Source organism: Salmo salar, chromosome ssa09 (assembly GCF_905237065.1).
Source record: "Salmo salar chromosome ssa09, Ssal_v3.1, whole genome shotgun sequence".
Classification (NCBI taxonomy): domain Eukaryota; kingdom Metazoa; phylum Chordata; class Actinopteri; order Salmoniformes; family Salmonidae; genus Salmo; species Salmo salar.
Genome location: NC_059450.1, coordinates 105,678,540 through 105,700,594, shown reverse-complemented (window position 1 = coordinate 105,700,594; position 22,055 = coordinate 105,678,540). Strand labels below are relative to the sequence as shown.

Sequence of the window (22,055 nt, the reverse complement as noted above, 5' to 3'; positions counted from 1 at the left end):
ACCAGTGAGATATAGCTGCTGGAGTGTGTGCTACGGGTGGGTGCTGTTATGGTGACCAGTGAGCTGAGATAAGGCGGGGCTTTACGTAGCAGAGACTTGTAGATGACCTGGAGCCAGTGGGTTTGGTGACGAGTATGAAACGAGGGCCAGCCAACGAGAGCGTACAGGTCGCAATGGTGGGTAGTATATGGGGCTTTGGTAACAAAACGGATTGCACTGTGATAGACTGCATCCAATTTGTTGAGTAGAGTGTTGGAGGCTATTTTGTAAATGACATCGCTGAAGTCGAGGATCGGTAGGATGTCAGTTTTATGAGGGTATGTTTGGCAGCATGAGTGAAGGTTGCTTTGTTGCGAAATAGAAAGCTGATTCTAGATTTAATTTTGGATTGGAGATGCTTAATGTGAGTCTGGAAGGAGAGTTTACAGTCTAACCAGACACCTAGGTATTTGTAGTTGTCCACATATTCTAAGTCAGAGCCGTCCTGAGTAGTGATGCTGGACGGGCGGGTGGGTGCGGGCAGTGATCGGTTGAAGAGCATGCATTTCAGAGCAGTTGGAGGCCACGGAAGGAGAGTTGCATGGCATTGAAGCTCATCTGGAAGTTAGTTAACACAGTGTCCAAAGAAGGGCCAGAGGTATACAGAATGTTGTCGTCTGCGTAGAGGTGGATCAGAGAATCACCAGCAGCAAGAGCGACATCATTGATGTATACAGAAAAAAGAGTCGGCCCGAGAATTGAACCCTGTGGCACCCCCATAGAGACGGCCAGAGGTCCGGACAATAGGCCCTCCGATTTTACACACTGAACTCTATCAGAGAAGTAGTTGGTGAACCAGGCGAGCCAATCATTTGAGAAACCGAGGCTGTTGAGTCTTCCGATAAGAACGTGGTGATTGGCAGAGTCGAAAGCCTTGGCCAGGTCTATGAATACGGCTGCACAGTAATGTCTCTTATTGATGGTGGTTATGATATCGTTTAGGACCTTGAGTGTGGCTGAGGTGCACCCATGACCAGCTCTGAAACCAGATTGCATAGCGGAGTAGGTATGGTGGGATTCGAAATGGTCCGTAATCTGTTTGTTAACTTGGCTTTTGAAGACCTTAGAAAGGAAGATATCGGTCTGTAGCAGTTTGGGTCTAGAGTGTCTCCCGCTTTGAAGAGGGGGATGACTGCGACATCTTTCCAATCTTTGGGAATCTCGGACGATTCGAAAGAGAGGTTGAACAGGCTAGTAATAGGGGTTGCAACAATGTCGGCAGATCGTTTTAGAAAGAGAGGGTCCAGATTGTCTAGCCCAGCTGATTGTTAGGGATCCAGATTTTGCAGGTCTTTCAGAACATCAGCTATCTGGATTTGGGTGAAGGAGAAATGGGGGAGGCTTGGGCGAGTTGCTGTGGGGGGTGCAGGGCTAATACATTTGTAACCCCACTTTTGAGAAAATGGCTCTTGAATGTTTTCGTACACCTAATGGAGAGCTCTTCTTTGTCTACACCCATTCAGCATTGTTCACACCCTCTTAAGCCTTAGCCCCACCCATGTGAGGCCATGTGCTAAACAACCAAAGATTTCAAGACTAATGGCTGGTTTATACTACTTCTATCGACATAGACAGTTGTCAGAGTGACATCATGAACATTCTATTGTCGTTCGACATCAAACTTGTTGCTATGAAAAAGTATAAACACAAAAACGACAGGCTGTATGGCATCATCAGCCTGGTCGTTCAAAATAGCATAACTGGTGTATTTTAACACCAAGTAACCCATCTGTTAAAAATGAATTTAGGATTTGTCAATCTAGCAAACCAGGCACCTAAAAGCAACTTTCTAAACAATGTTTTGGTTTGTTTCTAGCTTGTTAGCTAGCTAACGTTAAGTTAGCTGGCTAGCCAGTTCAAATAATGACCATATCATAGCTGACAGCATCTTAACTTTAGCAAAATTGTATTAATTATTACAGGAAAATAAACTCACAAAAAGACAATTATTTCCAAGTTAATGGCGAGCTAATTCCAGAAAATAGCTTACGGTTGTGAGTGTGACGAAATAAAAGCAGGGCATTCTACTGGAAAAATTGTAGAACATGGGCACTGTCCCGTTGGCCTAATGTCATATCCTAATTTGACTTTGGTGCAGGTCATGTTGTTCTTCGCATTACCGTCTATGGTAAGCACACACTATATCAAATAAAATCAATGTTTATTTGTCACATGCACAGGATACAGAAGGTGTAAATGGTACAGTGAAATGGTTACTTGCATAGTAGAGTCTTTTGTTTATACATGTAGCTAGCTATCTAGCTAAACAATGAACCATTCTCCCAATTCATAATGTTACTACCATGCATGTATCTGCAGGTAACTGAATTTAACCAACCAGGTTCAATGGTAGCTATCTAGCTAACATTAGGCAATAACTAGCAATGCAAATCACTTTCTGAGATATGAATACTATTACTACACAGATCATACATGTAACATTAGCTAGCAAGCCTGTCAGCTAACATTAGCTAGCTAGCTAACAGTATGCTTTAACTTGCAATGAAAATGACTGTGACAAAATTAGAAACATATAATATCTGAAAATGTCCCTAGCTAGACTCTCTTACCCTTATACATGGATGAATGCTTCTCTGTCACGGATGCCATGGTTACCCATAGTTTGAAGATGTAATCCGGAGAGAGGTGTTCTCTTCTCGACTCCCTGCGCATAACATTTGCAATCAAATGGCAGAATTTCTCCATCTCCTTAGCTATCATACTGTGCTTTCACCGGGCATTCCACTAATTTTATAACTCAGTCAACTTCCACGTTGCAGTTCTTCGTGATATCTTTTAAAAAAGCAGCGTTAGAAAGGATTACCGACACATACTGAGCAAATCATGTAATAGACAAAAGCATGATACATTGTAGACCGATCCGAACTCATCTCTCGGCATGTCTAGCCTATCAGACCAATCTGAACTCATCTCTTGACATGTCTAGCCCATCCATTAACTCAGCCAATCATGGCTAGCGGGAAGGTTCCTGTCTTTTTCCCCCCGTGGCAAACCAACTAGGCATGTCATTTAACAATGGTATTCGGATTTACAGATGGCATGTAACTTTGTTATTAAGGCACACAAGCTCTGACGAAGGCCGTGAGGCCGATGCGTAAGCTTATTAAAGATCAGTGATACTATCAAGAGCAGTGGGTTATGGTTTTTCAAGTTCAAATGTTCCAGAAGGCATTTCTGTCAAACAACGCATTTGGAGAAAAAAAATAATGTTTACGTTCAAATGCCTCCTGTGAAGTAGTGAAGTGTGACATACGCCTAGTTTCCTGAAACAAGTCTCATTTTAGAGTGGCATTTTATTGTCCCCAGCACAATGTGCACCTGTGTAATTATCATGCTCTTTAATCAGCTTCTTGATATGCCACACATGTCAAGTGGATGGATTATTTTGGCAAAGGGGGATTTGCTCACTAACAGGGATGTTAACAAATTTGGTAAAAAATAAGATAAATATGCTTTCTTGTGGGTATGGAACACTTCTGGGATATTTTATTTCAGTTCATGAAACATGGGATCAACACTTTGGATGTTGCATTTATATTTTTGTTCAGTATAAATGTTTTCTTTCTCCTCCCCACAAAGTCATCGCTGGGCGGGACATCACTGGGTTGAATGTCACAGCCCTGATTTCGAGATCTAATTGGCTCCTGTCTGCGTATACGTCACGATCATGATTAGAATTGATGATCGGACGTTTTGATTTCATTGTCTGGCTAGGGGACTGCTGAAGAAATCTGATGAATTCGTGCGGTCGTTTGATTTGACGACAAAAACAGGTACATGCCAAAATGATTTCATACTTCACTGCAAGATTTCGACGAGTTCCGGCTTCAGTTCGCTGTAGGCAGGGGTCAGAGAGAGTGACCATGTTAGGACGGGATTTAAAGGAAAAGTTTATTCGGCTCTAGTGGCCTGGCTATGGCTGCCACGGCCTGTCTTGCTGGTATGACGTGTTCTCTGCGTTATTGTTGTGTTGTGGCGCTTTCAACGGGTTGTTGATGGTCTGAAAGCTAGCTGTCGGAAAGTTAGATCATTCCGCTTCCTGTGTGGGAATTCTTAATCTGCTCCTCTCTCTTCCCTTGTGGCGGAATGGGTGGATGTGCGTTTTCTACATCAATTCGCTTTGCAATGTTTCAATTTTTTCATTCAGTGGCCATGCGCAGTGAGCTTGCCAAAATGCTGAAACGGGAGGGTGAAGGTGGAAAGCCACAAGCCCCGCTGCTGTTGGGTTAGAAGAGGCTGTCTGGCTAGCTAGTTAGCAACAGCATCATCATCAAAACAAATAGATTTTCAACAACGCGTCTAGACTATTTTCTCTAACTTTGGTACTGCATAGCTAGCTAGCTAACTAGTAGCTAGATATATTTGGGATGCTGACACTTAGCTAGCATTAGCTTGTGTTGATTGAGGTGGGCTAACGTTAGCTATAGCTAGCTACTGACTTGATCGCGCAAATATTGCTAACTAGCAATCTATCAAGTTGAGTTATTGCAACCTCCCAAGTTATAATGCGTAACAGTAGTTACATGGCTCCACATAATCGATACGCTGTATTGGTAGTAGAGGCCAGACACATCCGTCACATCTCATATGCTACCAAGGAAGGTTTGAACGGGTCCCACTCAGCCAGCTAGCTCTGATCCAGGTCCCACTCAGCCAGCTAGCTCCGATCCAGGTCCCACTCAGCCAGCTAGCTCCGATCCAGGTCCCACTCAGCCAGCTAGCTCCGATCCAGGTCCCACTCAGCCAGCTAGCTCCGATCCAGGTCCCACTCAGCCAGCTGGTCCCACTCAGCCAGCTAGCTCCGATCCAGGTCCCACAGCCAGCTAGTCCCACTCAGCCAGCTAGCTCCGATCCAGGTCCCACTCAGCCAGCTAGCTCCGATCCAGGTCCCACTCAGCCAGCTAGCTCCGATCCAGGGCCCACTCAGCCAGCTAGCTCCGATCCAGGTCCCACTCAGCCAGCTAGTCCCACTCAGCCAGCTAGCTCCGATCCAGGACCCACTCAGCCAGCTAGCTCCGATCCAGGTCCCACTCAGCCAGCTAGCTCCGATCCAGGTCCCACTCAGCCAGCTAGCGCCGATCCAGGTCCCACTCAGCCAGCTGGTCCCACTCAGCCAGCTAGCTCCGATCCAGGTCCCACTCAGCCAGCTAGCTCCGATCCAGGTCCCACTCAGCCAGCTAGCTCCGATCCAGGGCCCACTCAGCCAGCTAGCTCCGATCCAGGTCCCACTCAGCCAGCTAGTCCCACTCAGCCAGCTAGCTCCGATCCAGGTCCCACTCAGCCAGCTAGCTCCGATCCAGGTCCCACTCAGCCAGCTAGCGCCGATCCAGGTCCCACTCAGCCAGCTGGTCCCACTCAGCCAGCTGGTCCCACTCAGCCAGCTGGTCCCACTCAGCCAGCTAGCTCCGATCCAAGTCCCACTCAGCCAGCTAGTCCCACTCAGCCAGCTAGCTCCGATCCAGGTCCCACTCAGCCAGCTAGTCCCACTCAGCCAGCTAGCTCCGATCCAGGACCCACTCAGCCAGCTAGCGCCGATCCAGGTCCCACTCAGCCAGCTGGTCCCACTCAGCCTGCTAGCTCCGATCCAGGGCCCACTCAGCCAGCTGGTCCCACTCAGCCAGCTAGCTCCGATCCAGGTCCCACTCAGCCAGCTAGCTCCGATCCAGGACCCACTCAGCCAGCTAGCTCCGATCCAGGACCCACTCAGCCAGCTAGCTCCGATCCAGGTCCCACTCAGCCAGCTAGCTCCGATCCAGGTCCCACTCAGCCAGCTGGTCCCACTCAGCCAGCTAGCTCCGATCCAGGTCCCACTCAGCCAGCTGGTCCCCCTCAGCCAGCTAGCTCCGATCCAGGTCCCACTCAGCCAGCTAGCTCCGATCCAGGTCCCACTCAGCCAGCTAGCTCCGATCCAGGGCCCACTCAGCCAGCTAGTCCCACTCAGCCAGCTAGCTCCGATCCAGGTCCCACTCAGCCAGCTAGCCGCCCTCAGCCAGCTAGCTCCGATCCAGGTCCCACTCAGCCAGCTAGCTCCGATCCAGGACCCACTCAGCCAGCTAGCTCCGATCCAGGACCCACTCAGCCAGCTAGCTCCGATCCAGGTCCCACTCAGCCAGCTAGCTCCCATCCAGGTCCCACTCAGCCAGCTGGTCCCACTCAGCCAGCTAGCTCCGATCCAGGTCCCACTCAGCCAGCTAGTCCCACTCAGCCAGCTAGCTCCGATCCAGGTCCCACTCAGCCAGCTAGCTCCGATCCAGGACCCACTCAGCCAGCTAGCTCCGATCCAGGACCCACTCAGCCAGCTAGCTCCGATCCAGGACCCACTCAGCCAGCTAGCTCCGATCCAGGTCCCACTCAGCCAGCCAGGGCTATCCAGGTCCCACTCAGCCAGCTAGCTCCGATCCAGGTCCCACTCAGCCAGCTAGCTCCGATCCAGGTCCCACTCAGCCAGCTAGCTCCGATCCAGGTCCCACTCAGCAAGCTGGTCCCACTCAGCCAGCTAGCTCCGATCCAGGTCCCACTCAGCCAGCTAGTCCCACTCAGCCAGCTAGCTCCGATCCAGGTCCCACTCAGCCAGCTAGCTCCGATCCAGGGCCCACTCAGCCAGCTAGCTCCGATCCAGGTCCCACTCAGCCAGCTAGTCCCACTCAGCCAGCTAGCTCCGATCCAGGTCCCACTCAGCCAGCTAGCTCCGATCCAGGTCCCACTCAGCCAGCTAGCGCCGATCCTGGTCCCACTCAGCCAGCTGGTCCCACTCAGCCAGCTAGCTCCGATCCAGGTCCCACTCAGCCAGCTAGCTCCAATCCAGGACCCACTCAGCCAGCTAGCTCCGATCCAGGACCCACTCAGCCAGCTAGCTCCGATCCAGGACCCACTCAGCCAGCTAGCTCCGATCCAGGACCCACTCAGCCAGCTAGCTCCGATCCAGGTCCCACTCAGCCAGCTAGTCCCACTCAGCCAGCTAGCTCCGATCCAGGACCCACTCAGCCAGCTAGCTCCGATCCAGGTCCCACTCAGCCAGCTAGCTCCGATCCAGGTCCCACTCAGCCAGCTAGCTCCGATCCAGGTCCCACTCAGCCAGCTAGCGCCGATCCAGGTCCCACTCAGCCATCTGGTCCCACTCAGCCAGCTAGCTCCGATCCAGGTCCCACTCAGCCAGCGAGCTCTGATCCAGGACCCACTCAGCCAGCTAGCTCCGATCCAGGACCCACTCAGCCAGCTAGCTCCGATCCAGGACCCACTCAGCCAGCTAGCTCCGATCCAGGTCCCACTCAGCCAGCCAGGGCTATCCAGGTCCCACTCAGCCAGCTAGCTCCGATCCAGGTCCCACTCAGCCAGCTAGCTCCGATCCAGGTCCCACTCAGCCAGCTAGCTCCGATCCAGGTCCCACTCAGCCAGCTAGCTCCGATCCAGGTCCCACTCAGCCAGCTAATCCAAATGAGCCAGCTAGCTCCGATCCAGGTCGCACTCAGCCAGCTAGCTCCGATCCAGGTCCCACTCAGCCAGCTAGCTCCGATCCAGGACCCACTCAGCCAGCTAGCTCCGATCCAGGTCCCACTCAGCCAGCTAGTCCCACTCAGCCAGCTAGCTCCGATCCAGGTCCCACTCAGCCAGCTAGCTCCGATCCAGGTCCCACTCAGCCAGCTAGCTCCGATCCAGGACCCACTCAGCCAGCTAGATCCGATCCAGGTCCCACTCAGCCAGCCAGCTAGCTCCGATCCAGGTCCCACTCAGCCAGCTAGCTCCGATCCAGGTCCCACTCAGCCAGCTAGCTCCGATCCAGGTCCCACTCAGCCATCTAGATCCGATCCAGGTCCCACTCAGCCAGCTAGTTCCACTCAGCCAGCTAGCTCCGATCCAGGTCCCACTCAGCCACCTAGCTCCGATCCAGGTCCCACTCAGCCAGCTAGCGCCGATCCAGGTCCCACTCAGCCAGCTGGTCCCACTCAGCCAGCTAGCTCCGATCCAGGTCCCACTCAGCCAGCTAGTCCCACTCAGCCAGCTAGCTCCGATCCAGGTCCCACTCAGCCAGCTAGCTCCGATCCAGGACCCACTCAGCCAGCTAGCTCCGATCCAGGTCCCACTCAGCCAGCTAGCTCCGATCCAGGTCCCACTCAGCCAGCTAGCTCCGATCCAGGTCCCACTCAGCCAGCTGGTCCCACTCAGCCAGCTAGCTCCAATCCAGGTCCCACTCAGCCAGCTAGTCCCACTCAGCCAGCTAGCTCCGATCCAGGACCCACTCAGCCAGCTAGCGCCGATCCAGGTACCACTCAGCCAGCTGGTCCCACTCAGCCTGCTAGCTCCGATCCAGGTCCCAGTCAGCCAGCTGGTCCCACTCAGCCAGCTAGCTCCGATCCAGGTCCCACTCAGCCAGCTAGCTCCGATCCAGGACCCACTCAGCCAGCTAGCTCTGATCCAGGACCCACTCAGCCAGCTAGCTCCGATCCAGGTCCCACTCAGCCAGCTAGTCCCACTCAGCCAGCTAGCTCCGATCCAGGACCCACTCAGCCAGCTAGCGCCGATCCAGGTCCCACTCAGCCAGCTGGTCCCACTCAGCCTGCTAGCTCCGATCCAGGTCCCACTCAGCCAGCTGGTCCCAGTCAGCCAGCTAGCTCCGATCCAGGTCCCACTCAGCCAGCTAGCTCCGATCCAGGACCCACTCAGCGAGCTAGCTCCGATCCAGGTCCCACTCAGCCAGCTAGCTCCGATCCAGGTCCCACTCAGCCAGCTGGTCCCACTCAGCCAGCTAGCTCCGATCCAGGTCCTACTCAGTCAGCTAGTCCCACTCAGCCAGCTAGCTCCGATCCAGGACCCACTCAGCCAGCTGGCTCCGATCCAGGTCCCACTCAGCCAGCTAGCTCCGATCCAGGTCCCACTCAGCCAGCTAGCTCCGATGCAGGTCCCACTCAGCCAGCTAGCGCCGATCCAGGTCTCATCAGCCAGCTGGTCCCACTCAGCCAGCTAGCTCTGATCCAGGACCCACTCAGCCAGCTAGCGCCGATCCAGGTCCCACTCAGCCAGCTAGCTCCGATCCAGGACCCACTCAGCCAGCTAGATCCGATCCAGGTCCCACTCAGCCAGCCAGGGCTATCCAGGTCCCACTCAGCCAGCCAGGGCTATCCAGGTCCCACTCAGCCAGCCAGCTCCGATCCAGGTCCCACTCAGCCAGCTAGCTCCGATCCAGGTCCCACTCAGCCAGCTAGCTCCGATCCAGGTCCCACTCAGCCAGCTAGCTCTGATCCAGGTCCCACTCAGCCAGCTAGCTCCGATCCAGGTCCCACTCAGCCAGCTAGCTCCGATCCAGGTCCCACTCAGCCAGCTAGTCCCACTCAGCCAGCTAGCTCCGATCCAGGTCCCACTCAGCCAGCTGGTCCCACTCAGCCAGCTAGCTCTGATCCAGGACCCACTCAGCCAGCTAGCGCCGATCCAGGTCCCACTCAGCCAGCTAGTCCCACTCAGCCAGCTAGCTCCGATCCATGTCCCACTCAGCCAGCTAGCTCCGATCCAGGACCCACTCAGCCAGCTATCTCCGATCCAGGACCCACTCAGCGAGCTAGCTCCGATCCAGGTCCCACTCAGCCAGCTAGCTCCGATCCAGGTCCCACTCAGCCAGCTGGTCCCACTCATCCAGCTAGCTCCGATCCAGGTCCTACTCAGCCAGCTAGTCCCACTCAGCCAGCTAGCTCCGATCCAGGACCCACTCAGCCAGCTAGCTCCGATCCAGGTCCCACTCAGCCAGCTAGCTCCGATCCAGGTCCCACTCAGCCAGCTAGCTCCGATCCAGGTCCCACTCAGCCAGCTGGTCCCACTCATCCAGCTAGCTCCGATCCAGGTCCTACTCAGCCAGCTAATCCCACTCAGCCAGCTAGCTCCGATCCAGGACCCACTCAGCCAGCTAGCTCCGATCCAGGTCCCACTCAGCCAGCTAGCTCCGATCCAGGTCCCACTCAGCCAGCTAGCTCCGATCCAGGACCCACTCAGCCAGCTAGCGCCGATCCAGGTCCCACTCAGCCAGCTAGCTCCGATCCAGGACCCACTCAGCCAGCTAGATCCGATCCAGGTCCCACTCAGCCAGCCAGGGCTATCCAGGTCCCACTCAGCCAGCCAGGGCTATCCAGGTCCCACTCAGCCAGCTAGCTCCGATCCAGGTCCCACTCAGCCAGCTAGCTCCGATCCAGGTCCCACTCAGCCAGCTAGCTCCGATCCAGGTCCCACTCAGCCAGCTAGCTCCGATCCAGGTCCCACTCAGCCAGCTAGCTCCGATCCAGGTCCCACTCAGCCAGCTAGTCCCACTCAGCCAGCTAGCTCCGATCCAGGTCCCACTCAGCCAGCTGGTCCCACTCAGCCAGCTAGCTCCGATCCAGGTCCCACTCAGCCAGCTAGCTCCGATCCAGGACCCACTCAGCCAGCTAGATCCGATCCAGGTCCCACTCAGCCAGCCAGCTAGCTCCGATCCAGGTCCCACTCAGCCAGCTAGCTCCGATCCAGGTCCCACTCAGCCAGCTAGCTCCGATCCAGGTCCCACTCAGCCAGCTAGTTCCACTCAGCCAGCTAGCTCCGATCCAGGTCCCACTCAGCCAGCTAGCTCCGATCCAGGTCCCACTCAGCCAGCTAGCGCCGATCCAGGTCCCACTCAGCCAGCTGGTCCCACTCAGCCAGCTAGCTCCGATCCAGGTCCCACTCAGCCAGCTAGTCCCACTCAGCCAGCTAGCTCCGATCCAGGTCCCACTCAGCCAGCTAGCTCCGATCCAGGACCCACTCAGCCAGCTAGCTCCGATCCAGGTCCCACTCAGCCAGCTAGCTCCGATCCAGGTCCCACTCAGCCAGCTAGCTCCGATCCAGGTCCCACTCAGCCAGCTGGTCCCACTCAGCCAGCTAGCTCCAATCCAGGTCCCACTCAGCCAGCTAGTCCCACTCAGCCAGCTAGCTCCGATCCAGGACCCACTCAGCCAGCTAGCGCCGATCCAGGTACCACTCAGCCAGCTGGTCCCACTCAGCCTGCTAGCTCCGATCCAGGTCCCAGTCAGCCAGCTGGTCCCACTCAGCCAGCTAGCTCCGATCCAGGTCCCACTCAGCCAGCTAGCTCCGATCCAGGACCCACTCAGCCAGCTAGCTCTGATCCAGGACCCACTCAGCCAGCTAGCTCCGATCCAGGTCCCACTCAGCCAGCTAGTCCCACTCAGCCAGCTAGCTCCGATCCAGGACCCACTCAGCCAGCTAGCGCCGATCCAGGTCCCACTCAGCCAGCTGGTCCCACTCAGCCTGCTAGCTCCGATCCAGGTCCCACTCAGCCAGCTGGTCCCAGTCAGCCAGCTAGCTCCGATCCAGGTCCCACTCAGCCAGCTAGCTCCGATCCAGGACCCACTCAGCGAGCTAGCTCCGATCCAGGTCCCACTCAGCCAGCTAGCTCCGATCCAGGTCCCACTCAGCCAGCTGGTCCCACTCAGCCAGCTAGCTCCGATCCAGGTCCTACTCAGCCAGCTAGTCCCACTCAGCCAGCTAGCTCCGATCCAGGACCCACTCAGCCAGCTGGCTCCGATCCAGGTCCCACTCAGCCAGCTAGCTCCGATCCAGGTCCCACTCAGCCAGCTAGCTCCGATCCAGGTCCCACTCAGCCAGCTAGCGCCGATCCAGGTCTCATCAGCCAGCTGGTCCCACTCAGCCAGCTAGCTCTGATCCAGGACCCACTCAGCCAGCTAGCGCCGATCCAGGTCCCACTCAGCCAGCTAGCTCCGATCCAGGACCCACTCAGCCAGCTAGATCCGATCCAGGTCCCACTCAGCCAGCCAGGGCTATCCAGGTCCCACTCAGCCAGCCAGGGCTATCCAGGTCCCACTCAGCCAGCCAGCTCCGATCCAGGTCCCACTCAGCCAGCTAGCTCCGATCCAGGTCCCACTCAGCCAGCTAGCTCCGATCCAGGTCCCACTCAGCCAGCTAGCTCTGATCCAGGTCCCACTCAGCCAGCTAGCTCCGATCCAGGTCCCACTCAGCCAGCTAGCTCCGATCCAGGTCCCACTCAGCCAGCTAGCTCCGATCCAGGTCCCACTCAGCCAGCTAGTCCCACTCAGCCAGCTAGCTCCGATCCAGGTCCCACTCAGCCAGCTGGTCCCACTCAGCCAGCTAGCTCTGATCCAGGACCCACTCAGCCAGCTAGCGCCGATCCAGGTCCCACTCAGCCAGCTAGTCCCACTCAGCCAGCTAGCTCCGATCCATGTCCCACTCAGCCAGCTAGCTCCGATCCAGGACCCACTCAGCCAGCTAGCTCCGATCCAGGTCCCACTCAGCCAGCTAGCTCCGATCCAGGACCCACTCAGCCAGCTAGCGCCGATCCAGGTCCCACTCAGCCAGCTAGCTCCGATCCAGGTCCTACTCAGTCAGCTAGTCCCACTCAGCCAGCTAGCTCCGATCCAGGACCCACTCAGCCAGCTGGCTCCGATCCAGGTCCCACTCAGCCAGCTAGTCCCACTCAGCCAGCTAGCTCCGATCCAGGACCCACTCAGCCAGCTAGCGCCGATCCAGGTCCCACTCAGCCAGCTGGTCCCACTCAGCCTGCTAGCTCCGATCCAGGTCCCACTCAGCCAGCTGGTCCCAGTCAGCCAGCTAGCTCCGATCCAGGTCCCACTCAGCCAGCTAGCTCCGATCCAGGACCCACTCAGCGAGCTAGCTCCGATCCAGGTCCCACTCAGCCAGCTAGCTCCGATCCAGGTCCCACTCAGCCAGCTGGTCCCACTCAGCCAGCTAGCTCCGATCCAGGTCCTACTCAGTCAGCTAGTCCCACTCAGCCAGCTAGCTCCGATCCAGGACCCACTCAGCCAGCTGGCTCCGATCCAGGTCCCACTCAGCCAGCTAGCTCCGATCCAGGTCCCACTCAGCCAGCTAGCTCCGATCCAGGTCCCACTCAGCCAGCTAGCGCCGATCCAGGTCTCATCAGCCAGCTGGTCCCACTCAGCCAGCTAGCTCTGATCCAGGACCCACTCAGCCAGCTAGCGCCGATCCAGGTCCCACTCAGCCAGCTAGCTCCGATCCAGGACCCACTCAGCCAGCTAGATCCGATCCAGGTCCCACTCAGCCAGCCAGGGCTATCCAGGTCCCACTCAGCCAGCCAGGGCTATCCAGGTCCCACTCAGCCAGCCAGCTCCGATCCAGGTCCCACTCAGCCAGCTAGCTCCGATCCAGGTCCCACTCAGCCAGCTAGCTCCGATCCAGGTCCCACTCAGCCAGCTAGCTCTGATCCAGGTCCCACTCAGCCAGCTAGCTCCGATCCAGGTCCCACTCAGCCAGCTAGCTCCGATCCAGGTCCCACTCAGCCAGCTAGTCCCACTCAGCCAGCTAGCTCCGATCCAGGTCCCACTCAGCCAGCTGGTCCCACTCAGCCAGCTAGCTCTGATCCAGGACCCACTCAGCCAGCTAGCGCCGATCCAGGTCCCACTCAGCCAGCTAGTCCCACTCAGCCAGCTAGCTCCGATCCATGTCCCACTCAGCCAGCTAGCTCCGATCCAGGACCCACTCAGCCAGCTATCTCCGATCCAGGACCCACTCAGCGAGCTAGCTCCGATCCAGGTCCCACTCAGCCAGCTAGCTCCGATCCAGGTCCCACTCAGCCAGCTGGTCCCACTCATCCAGCTAGCTCCGATCCAGGTCCTACTCAGCCAGCTAGTCCCACTCAGCCAGCTAGCTCCGATCCAGGACCCACTCAGCCAGCTAGCTCCGATCCAGGTCCCACTCAGCCAGCTAGCTCCGATCCAGGTCCCACTCAGCCAGCTAGCTCCGATCCAGGTCCCACTCAGCCAGCTGGTCCCACTCATCCAGCTAGCTCCGATCCAGGTCCTACTCAGCCAGCTAATCCCACTCAGCCAGCTAGCTCCGATCCAGGACCCACTCAGCCAGCTAGCTCCGATCCAGGTCCCACTCAGCCAGCTAGCTCCGATCCAGGTCCCACTCAGCCAGCTAGCTCCGATCCAGGACCCACTCAGCCAGCTAGCGCCGATCCAGGTCCCACTCAGCCAGCTAGCTCCGATCCAGGACCCACTCAGCCAGCTAGATCCGATCCAGGTCCCACTCAGCCAGCCAGGGCTATCCAGGTCCCACTCAGCCAGCCAGGGCTATCCAGGTCCCACTCAGCCAGCTAGCTCCGATCCAGGTCCCACTCAGCCAGCTAGCTCCGATCCAGGTCCCACTCAGCCAGCTAGCTCCGATCCAGGTCCCACTCAGCCAGCTAGCTCCGATCCAGGTCCCACTCAGCCAGCTAGCTCCGATCCAGGTCCCACTCAGCCAGCTAGTCCCACTCAGCCAGCTAGCTCCGATCCAGGTCCCACTCAGCCAGCTGGTCCCACTCAGCCAGCTAGCTCCGATCCAGGTCCCACTCAGCCAGCTAGCTCCGATCCAGGACCCACTCAGCCAGCTAGATCCGATCCAGGTCCCACTCAGCCAGCCAGCTAGCTCCGATCCAGGTCCCACTCAGCCAGCTAGCTCCGATCCAGGTCCCACTCAGCCAGCTAGCTCCGATCCAGGTCCCACTCAGCCAGCTAGTTCCACTCAGCCAGCTAGCTCCGATCCAGGTCCCACTCAGCCAGCTAGCTCCGATCCAGGTCCCACTCAGCCAGCTAGCGCCGATCCAGGTCCCACTCAGCCAGCTGGTCCCACTCAGCCAGCTAGCTCCGATCCAGGTCCCACTCAGCCAGCTAGTCCCACTCAGCCAGCTAGCTCCGATCCAGGTCCCACTCAGCCAGCTAGCTCCGATCCAGGACCCACTCAGCCAGCTAGCTCCGATCCAGGTCCCACTCAGCCAGCTAGCTCCGATCCAGGTCCCACTCAGCCAGCTAGCTCCGATCCAGGTCCCACTCAGCCAGCTGGTCCCACTCAGCCAGCTAGCTCCAATCCAGGTCCCACTCAGCCAGCTAGTCCCACTCAGCCAGCTAGCTCCGATCCAGGACCCACTCAGCCAGCTAGCGCCGATCCAGGTACCACTCAGCCAGCTGGTCCCACTCAGCCTGCTAGCTCCGATCCAGGTCCCAGTCAGCCAGCTGGTCCCACTCAGCCAGCTAGCTCCGATCCAGGTCCCACTCAGCCAGCTAGCTCCGATCCAGGACCCACTCAGCCAGCTAGCTCTGATCCAGGACCCACTCAGCCAGCTAGCTCCGATCCAGGTCCCACTCAGCCAGCTAGTCCCACTCAGCCAGCTAGCTCCGATCCAGGACCCACTCAGCCAGCTAGCGCCGATCCAGGTCCCACTCAGCCAGCTGGTCCCACTCAGCCTGCTAGCTCCGATCCAGGTCCCACTCAGCCAGCTGGTCCCAGTCAGCCAGCTAGCTCCGATCCAGGTCCCACTCAGCCAGCTAGCTCCGATCCAGGACCCACTCAGCGAGCTAGCTCCGATCCAGGTCCCACTCAGCCAGCTAGCTCCGATCCAGGTCCCACTCAGCCAGCTGGTCCCACTCAGCCAGCTAGCTCCGATCCAGGTCCTACTCAGCCAGCTAGTCCCACTCAGCCAGCTAGCTCCGATCCAGGACCCACTCAGCCAGCTGGCTCGATCCAGGTCCCACTCAGCCAGCTAGCTCCGATCCAGGTCCCACTCAGCCAGCTAGCTCCGATCCAGGTCCCACTCAGCCAGCTAGCGCCGATCCAGGTCTCATCAGCCAGCTGGTCCCACTCAGCCAGCTAGCTCTGATCCAGGACCCACTCAGCCAGCTAGCGCCGATCCAGGTCCCACTCAGCCAGCTAGCTCCGATCCAGGACCCACTCAGCCAGCTAGATCCGATCCAGGTCCCACTCAGCCAGCCAGGGCTATCCAGGTCCCACTCAGCCAGCCAGGGCTATCCAGGTCCCACTCAGCCAGCCAGCTCCGATCCAGGTCCCACTCAGCCAGCTAGCTCCGATCCAGGTCCCACTCAGCCAGCTAGCTCCGATCCAGGTCCCACTCAGCCAGCTAGCTCTGATCCAGGTCCCACTCAGCCAGCTAGCTCCGATCCAGGTCCCACTCAGCCAGCTAGCTCCGATCCAGGTCCCACTCAGCCAGCTAGTCCCACTCAGCCAGCTAGCTCCGATCCAGGTCCCACTCAGCCAGCTGGTCCCACTCAGCCAGCTAGCTCTGATCCAGGACCCACTCAGCCAGCTAGCGCCGATCCAGGTCCCACTCAGCCAGCTAGTCCCACTCAGCCAGCTAGCTCCGATCCATGTCCCACTCAGCCAGCTAGCTCCGATCCAGGACCCACTCAGCCAGCTAGCTCCGATCCAGGTCCCACTCAGCCAGCTAGCTCCGATCCAGGACCCACTCAGCCAGCTAGCGCCGATCCAGGTCCCACTCAGCCAGCTAGCTCCGATCCAGGTCCTACTCAGTCAGCTAGTCCCACTCAGCCAGCTAGCTCCGATCCAGGACCCACTCAGCCAGCTGGCTCCGATCCAGGTCCCACTCAGCCAGCTAGCTCCGATCCAGGTCCCACTCAGCCAGCTAGCTCCGATCCAGGTCCCACTCAGCCAGCTAGCGCCGATCCAGGTCTCATCAGCCAGCTGGTCCCACTCAGCCAGCTAGCTCTGATCCAGGACCCACTCAGCCAGCTAGCGCCGATCCAGGTCCCACTCAGCCAGCTAGCTCCGATCCAGGACCCACTCAGCCAGCTAGATCCGATCCAGGTCCCACTCAGCCAGCCAGGGCTATCCAGGTCCCACTCAGCCAGCCAGGGCTATCCAGGTCCCACTCAGCCAGCCAGCTCCGATCCAGGTCCCACTCAGCCAGCTAGCTCCGATCCAGGTCCCACTCAGCCAGCTAGCTCCGATCCAGGTCCCACTCAGCCAGCTAGCTCTGATCCAGGTCCCACTCAGCCAGCTAGCTCCGATCCAGGTCCCACTCAGCCAGCTAGCTCCGATCCAGGTCCCACTCAGCCAGCTAGTCCCACTCAGCCAGCTAGCTCCGATCCAGGTCCCACTCAGCCAGCTGGTCCCACTCAGCCAGCTAGCTCTGATCCAGGACCCACTCAGCCAGCTAGCGCCGATCCAGGTCCCACTCAGCCAGCTAGTCCCACTCAGCCAGCTAGCTCCGATCCATGTCCCACTCAGCCAGCTAGCTCCGATCCAGGACCCACTCAGCCAGCTATCTCCGATCCAGGACCCACTCAGCGAGCTAGCTCCGATCCAGGTCCCACTCAGCCAGCTAGCTCCGATCCAGGTCCCACTCAGCCAGCTGGTCCCACTCATCCAGCTAGCTCCGATCCAGGTCCTACTCAGCCAGCTAGTCCCACTCAGCCAGCTAGCTCCGATCCAGGACCCACTCAGCCAGCTAGCTCCGATCCAGGTCCCACTCAGCCAGCTAGCTCCGATCCAGGTCCCACTCAGCCAGCTAGCTCCGATCCAGGTCCCACTCAGCCAGCTGGTCCCACTCATCCAGCTAGCTCCGATCCAGGTCCTACTCAGCCAGCTAATCCCACTCAGCCAGCTAGCTCCGATCCAGGACCCACTCAGCCAGCTAGCTCCGATCCAGGTCCCACTCAGCCAGCTAGCTCCGATCCAGGTCCCACTCAGCCAGCTAGCTCCGATCCAGGACCCACTCAGCCAGCTAGCGCCGATCCAGGTCCCACTCAGCCAGCTAGCTCCGATCCAGGACCCACTCAGCCAGCTAGATCCGATCCAGGTCCCACTCAGCCAGCCAGGGCTATCCAGGTCCCACTCAGCCAGCCAGGGCTATCCAGGTCCCACTCAGCCAGCTAGCTCCGATCCAGGTCCCACTCAGCCAGCTAGCTCCGATCCAGGTCCCACTCAGCCAGCTAGCTCCGATCCAGGTCCCACTCAGCCAGCTAGCTCCGATCCAGGTCCCACTCAGCCAGCTAGCTCCGATCCAGGTCCCACTCAGCCAGCTAGTCCCACTCAGCCAGCTAGCTCCGATCCAGGTCCCACTCAGCCAGCTGGTCCCACTCAGCCAGCTAGCTCCGATCCAGGTCCCACTCAGCCAGCTAGCTCCGATCCAGGACCCACTCAGCCAGCTAGATCCGATCCAGGTCCCACTCAGCCAGCCAGCTAGCTCCGATCCAGGTCCCACTCAGCCAGCTAGCTCCGATCCAGGTCCCACTCAGCCAGCTAGCTCCGATCCAGGTCCCACTCAGCCAGCTAGTTCCACTCAGCCAGCTAGCTCCGATCCAGGTCCCACTCAGCCAGCTAGCTCCGATCCAGGTCCCACTCAGCCAGCTAGCGCCGATCCAGGTCCCACTCAGCCAGCTGGTCCCACTCAGCCAGCTAGCTCCGATCCAGGTCCCACTCAGCCAGCTAGTCCCACTCAGCCAGCTAGCTCCGATCCAGGTCCCACTCAGCCAGCTAGCTCCGATCCAGGACCCACTCAGCCAGCTAGCTCCGATCCAGGTCCCACTCAGCCAGCTAGCTCCGATCCAGGTCCCACTCAGCCAGCTAGCTCCGATCCAGGTCCCACTCAGCCAGCTGGTCCCACTCAGCCAGCTAGCTCCAATCCAGGTCCCACTCAGCCAGCTAGTCCCACTCAGCCAGCTAGCTCCGATCCAGGACCCACTCAGCCAGCTAGCGCCGATCCAGGTACCACTCAGCCAGCTGGTCCCACTCAGCCTGCTAGCTCCGATCCAGGTCCCAGTCAGCCAGCTGGTCCCACTCAGCCAGCTAGCTCCGATCCAGGTCCCACTCAGCCAGCTAGCTCCGATCCAGGACCCACTCAGCCAGCTAGCTCTGATCCAGGACCCACTCAGCCAGCTAGCTCCGATCCAGGTCCCACTCAGCCAGCTAGTCCCACTCAGCCAGCTAGCTCCGATCCAGGACCCACTCAGCCAGCTAGCGCCGATCCAGGTCCCACTCAGCCAGCTGGTCCCACTCAGCCTGCTAGCTCCGATCCAGGTCCCACTCAGCCAGCTGGTCCCAGTCAGCCAGCTAGCTCCGATCCAGGTCCCACTCAGCCAGCTAGCTCCGATCCAGGACCCACTCAGCGAGCTAGCTCCGATCCAGGTCCCACTCAGCCAGCTAGCTCCGATCCAGGTCCCACTCAGCCAGCTGGTCCCACTCAGCCAGCTAGCTCCGATCCAGGTCCTACTCAGCCAGCTAGTCCCACTCAGCCAGCTAGCTCCGATCCAGGACCCACTCAGCCAGCTGGCTCCGATCCAGGTCCCACTCAGCCAGCTAGCTCCGATCCAGGTCCCACTCAGCCAGCTAGCTCCGATCCAGGTCCCACTCAGCCAGCTAGCGCCGATCCAGGTCTCATCAGCCAGCTGGTCCCACTCAGCCAGCTAGCTCTGATCCAGGACCCACTCAGCCAGCTAGCGCCGATCCAGGTCCCACTCAGCCAGCTAGCTCCGATCCAGGACCCACTCAGCCAGCTAGATCCGATCCAGGTCCCACTCAGCCAGCCAGGGCTATCCAGGTCCCACTCAGCCAGCCAGGGCTATCCAGGTCCCACTCAGCCAGCCAGCTCCGATCCAGGTCCCACTCAGCCAGCTAGCTCCGATCCAGGTCCCACTCAGCCAGCTAGCTCCGATCCAGGTCCCACTCAGCCAGCTAGCTCTGATCCAGGTCCCACTCAGCCAGCTAGCTCCGATCCAGGTCCCACTCAGCCAGCTAGCTCCGATCCAGGTCCCACTCAGCCAGCTAGTCCCACTCAGCCAGCTAGCTCCGATCCAGGTCCCACTCAGCCAGCTGGTCCCACTCAGCCAGCTAGCTCTGATCCAGGACCCACTCAGCCAGCTAGCACCGATCCAGGTCCCACTCAGCCAGCTAGTCCCACTCAGCCAGCTAGCTCCGATCCATGTCCCACTCAGCCAGCTAGCTCCGATCCAGGACCCACTCAGCCAGCTATCTCCGATCCAGGACCCACTCAGCGAGCTAGCTCCGATCCAGGTCCCACTCAGCCAGCTAGCTCCGATCCAGGTCCCACTCAGCCAGCTGGTCCCACTCATCCAGCTAGCTCCGATCCAGGTCCTACTCAGCCAGCTAGTCCCACTCAGCCAGCTAGCTCCGATCCAGGACCCACTCAGCCAGCTAGCTCCGATCCAGGTCCCACTCAGCCAGCTAGCTCCGATCCAGGTCCCACTCAGCCAGCTAGCTCCGATCCAGGTCCCACTCAGCCAGCTGGTCCCACTCATCCAGCTAGCTCCGATCCAGGTCCTACTCAGCCAGCTAATCCCACTCAGCCAGCTAGCTCCGATCCAGGACCCACTCAGCCAGCTAGCTCCGATCCAGGTCCCACTCAGCCAGCTAGCTCCGATCCAGGTCCCACTCAGCCAGCTAGCTCCGATCCAGGACCCACTCAGCCAGCTAGCGCCGATCCAGGTCCCACTCAGCCAGCTAGCTCCGATCCAGGACCCACTCAGCCAGCTAGATCCGATCCAGGTCCCACTCAGCCAGCCAGGGCTATCCAGGTCCCACTCAGCCAGCCAGGGCTATCCAGGTCCCACTCAGCCAGCTAGCTCCGATCCAGGTCCCACTCAGCCAGCTAGCTCCGATCCAGGTCCCACTCAGCCAGCTAGCTCCGATCCAGGTCCCACTCAGCCAGCTAGCTCCGATCCAGGTCCCACTCAGCCAGCTAGTCCCACTCAGCCAGCTAGCTCCGATCCAGGTCCCACTCAGCCAGCTGGTCCCACTCAGCCAGCTAGCTCCGATCCAGGTCCCACTCAGCCAGCTAGCTCCGATCCAGGACCCACTCAGCCAGCTAGCGCCGATCCGGGTCCCACTCAGCCAGCTGGTCCCACTCAGCCAGCGAGCTCCAATCCAGGTCCCACTCAGCCAGCGAGCTCCGATCCAGGACCCACTCAGCCAGCTAGCTCCGATCCAGGACCCACTCAGCCAGCTAGCTCCGATCCAGGACCCACTCAGCCAGCTAGATCCGATCCAGGTCCCACTCAGCCAGCCAGGGCTATCCAGGTCCCACTCAGCCAGCTAGCTCCGATCCAGGTCCCACTCAGCCAGCTAGCTCCGATCCAGGTCCCACTCAGCCAGCTAGCTCCGATCCAGGTCCCACTCAGCCAGCTAGCTCCGATCCAGGTCCCAGTCAGCCAGCTAGTCCCACTCAGCCAGCTAGCTCCGATCCAGGTCCCACTCAGCCAGCTAGCTCCGATCCAGGTCCCACTCAGCCAGCTAGCTCCGATCCAAGGCCCACTCAGCCAGCTAGCTCCGATCCAGGACCCACTCAGCCAGCTAGTCCCACTCAGCCAGCCAGGGCTATCCAGGTCCCACTCAGCCAGCTAGCTCCGATCCAGGTCCCACTCAGCCAGCTAGCTCCGATCCAGGACCCACTCAGCCAGCTAGCTCCGATCCAGGTCCCACTCAGCCAGCTGGGCCCACTCAGCCAGCTAGCTCCGATCCAGGTCCCACTCAGCCAGCTGGTCCCACTCAGCCAGCTAGCTCCGATCCAGGTCCCACTCAGCCAGCTAGACCCCCTCAGCCAGCTAGCTCCGATCCAGGACCCACTCAGCCAGCTAGCTCCGATCCAGGTCCCACTCAGCCAGCTAGCTCTGATCCAGGACCCACTCAGCCAGCTAGCGCCGATCCAGGTCCCACTCAGCCAGCTAGTCCCACTCAGCCAGCTAGCTCCGATCCAGGACCCACTCAGCCAGCTAGCTCCGATCCAGGACCCACTCAGCGAGCTAGCTCCGATCCAGGTCCCACTCAGCCAGCTAGCTCCGATCCAGGTCCCACTCAGCCAGCTGGTCCCACTCATCCAGCTAGCTCCGATCCAGGTCCTACTCAGCCAGCTAGTCCCACTCAGCCAGCTAGCTCCGATCCAGGACCCACTCAGCCAGCTAGCTCCGATCCAGGTCCCACTCAGCCAGCTAGCTCCGATCCAGGTCCCACTCAGCCAGCTAGCTCCGATCCAGGTCCCACTCAGCCAGCTGGTCCCACTCATCCAGCTAGCTCCGATCCAGGTCCTACTCAGCCAGCTAATCCCACTCAGCCAGCTAGCTCCGATCCAGGACCCACTCAGCCAGCTAGCTCCGATCCAGGTCCCACTCAGCCAGCTAGCTCCGATCCAGGTCCCACTCAGCCAGCTAGTCCCACTCAGC

The 22,055-nt window shown here is 59.0% G+C and overlaps 1 protein-coding gene across 1 annotated transcript in view; it reads left to right on the top strand.

Annotated features, from left to right (window-relative positions):
* The first annotated feature begins 3,699 nt into the window (after positions 1 to 3,699).
* Positions 3,700 to 22,055, top strand: part of LOC106612304 (highly divergent homeobox) — a 66,158-nt gene continuing 47,802 nt past the window's right edge. The window contains 1 exon segment of the mRNA XM_014213346.2: positions 3,700 to 3,833. The gene's annotated coding sequence lies outside the window, so the exon portion shown is untranslated.